We start from the raw sequence: 2,500 nt of genomic DNA, 5'->3' as shown, positions 1-2,500 counted from the left end.
GTTTCACTCTCATGGGTAGTCGTGGCCGAGTGGTTAAGGCGATGGACTCGAAATCCATTGGGGTCTCCCCGCGCAGGTTCGAACCCTGCCGACTACGCCTCGGTTTGAACTGAGCTGCAATTTGCTTGGAAATGTCCCCAAAACAAGATGTAAACATGCATGTTGATTATAGGATGGACGATAAAGCAGACATTGGGAAGACTCCCATCCAGGACTCTCTGACTGTTAGGGGTGGGGGCCACGATTATATTTCCACCCTGACACTAGTTGCCGCTAGAGCCATCGACGCCTGGCATCGCCTCCGTCTGTAAGAAGCTTTTCCTTGCCTGCATCTTTACAGCAGATATTGGGAGGGGTCCATGTGGATACAGAGGATGGAGCAACTGGCACGCAAGCTATCTGCCGAGCCTTTTTTGTGTGTCAGCACAAGGGTTCTCGTGTCACTTCTAGACCTTCCTTGGCAGATGCATTCAGGAGAGGCCCCCTACCTGCGACCCAGTGAAAGTACAGTCTTTTGCTGCCCTGTGCAAGCCAGGGGACTGAAGGCACAGCTTTCTGCCACAACAGCAGAGAGCAGAGGAAGGGCGCCCAGGAGGACCGTCAGAGGGTGGTGAGGCCCCTGTCCTCTCGGCCCCGATCGGCCAAGACCTCTCTATTTGGGCAGAAGGGACCCATTCTGCGGTCCTCTGAGGCTTAGGGCCACATGCCCAGAAGGCCCACCACCCAAATCTTTGCCATATGGCTTAGACTAACTACCGGACCACTCGTGCGGCCATTTATTCCTCTGGAGCCTGTCAAAATGGCCTGCCGAAATTGGCTCCCAGGAGGCCTCTGCAACTCGATTTGCATAGAGACAGCCCCTGCCCAGGCATGCTTCCAAACAGGACACTGTTAACAGTTTCAATTTGGAGCTGGCAGAAGCCAGTGCAACCTAGTGAAGGTGAGGCTCTGCTGCCTGGCCGCTTGCTAGGTTTATTAGCACAGATCTGTCCCTGGCACTTAGTCTGAGCTTGGCAGGGAGGGGATATGGCATTTAGGGAACTTGGGCCAGACCATAGAGATTCTGACTTTTGAATGCATTTTCAAGGGTCATGGGAGGGCCAAAAGGGAACGGTGCAGAGCGGCATAAAGTAAGGGGCGGAGGAGACATTGTGTGTGGCTAAAGTGTTAAGTTTATAGTAGAAACAGATTTGCTCAGGAGTAGTCGTGGCCGAGTGGTTAAGGCGATGGACTAGAAATCCATTGGGGTTTCCCCGCGCAGGTTCAAATCCTGCCGACTACGGTGCAGCGCCCGCTTTTATTGTTTACTCTTTTCTGGTGTGGAAAACAATCTTAAAATAGCAGTATAATACAATTACTAAAGGAGGCTGCGGCGCACTTGAGCTATTCAAGCAAGATCCTAGGAGTAAAAGCGGCTTCATCCTTTAGGCCAACGCAGAGAAACTGGTACGTTTTGACGGGTTTCGTTTTGCAATTTCAAACATATATGTACATTTAAAAGAAACTTGTGAGGAGAAAGAACGATGCATGATGAGAGAGAAGGGTGGAAAGTACAGGACAAGATCTAGAGGCAAGGCGGTAGAGACTAAGGACTCTTCTGTGTAAGCACAGCACGATCTTTCGAGTGAGAGTTTCACTCTCATGGGTAGTCGTGGCCGAGTGGTTAAGGCGATGGACTCGAAATCCATTGGGGTCTCCCCGCGCAGGTTCGAACCCTGCCGACTACGCCTCGGTTTGAACTGAGCTGCAATTTTGCAATTTGCTCGGAAATGTCCCCAAAACAAGATGTAAACATGCATGTTGATTATAGGATGGACGATAAAGCAGACATTGGGAAGACTCCCATCCAGGACTCTCTGACTGTTAGGGGTGGGGGCCACGATTATATTTCCACCCTGACACTAGTTGCCGCTAGAGCCATCGATGCCTGGCATCGCCTCCGTCTGTAAGAAGCCCATCCTGCGCTTTTCCTTGCCTGCATCTTTACAGCAGATATTGGGAGGGGTCCATGTGGATACAGAGGATGGAGCAACTGGCACGCAAGCTATCTGCCGAGCCTTTTTTGTGTGTCAGCACAAGGGTTCTCGTGTCACTTCTAGACCTTCCTTGGCAGATGCATTCAGGAGAGGCCCCCTACCTGCGACCCAGTGAAAGTACAGTCTTTTGCTGCCCTGTGCAAGCCAGGGGACTGAAGGCACAGCTTTCTGCCACAACAGCAGAGAGCAGAGGAAGGGCGCCCAGGAGGACCGTCAGAGGGTGGTGAGGCCCCTGTCCTCTCGGCCCCGATCGGCCAAGACCTCTCTATTTGGGCAGAAGGGACCCATTCTGCGGTCCTCTGAGGCTTAGGGCCACATGCCCAGAAGGCCCACCACCCAAATCTTTGCCATATGGCTTAGACTAACTACCGGACCACTCGTGCGGCCATTTATTCCTCTGGAGCCTGTCAAAATGGCCTGCCGAAATTGGCTCCCAGGAGGCCTCTGCAACTCGATTTGCATAG

At 52.4% G+C, this 2,500-nt stretch overlaps 3 non-coding genes across 3 annotated transcripts; all 3 read left to right on the top strand.

The window, feature by feature from the left end:
* Positions 1-15: 15 nt before the first annotated feature.
* On the top strand, positions 16-97 carry TRNAS-CGA (transfer RNA serine (anticodon CGA)). Its single transcript has one exon. It is a non-coding gene; the product is annotated as a tRNA-Ser (tRNA).
* A 1,103-nt stretch (positions 98-1,200) lies between these two features.
* On the top strand, positions 1,201-1,282 carry TRNAS-AGA (transfer RNA serine (anticodon AGA)). Its single transcript has one exon. It is a non-coding gene; the product is annotated as a tRNA-Ser (tRNA).
* A 363-nt stretch (positions 1,283-1,645) lies between these two features.
* Positions 1,646-1,727, top strand: TRNAS-CGA (transfer RNA serine (anticodon CGA)). Its single transcript has one exon. It is a non-coding gene; the product is annotated as a tRNA-Ser (tRNA).
* The last annotated feature ends 773 nt before the right edge of the window (positions 1,728-2,500 follow it).

This window comes from Ambystoma mexicanum, chromosome 3q (assembly GCF_040938575.1).
Source record: "Ambystoma mexicanum isolate Mex_15411 chromosome 3q, UKY_AmexF1_1, whole genome shotgun sequence".
Classification (NCBI taxonomy): domain Eukaryota; kingdom Metazoa; phylum Chordata; class Amphibia; order Caudata; family Ambystomatidae; genus Ambystoma; species Ambystoma mexicanum.
This window is presented reverse-complemented; position numbering and strand designations above follow the sequence as displayed.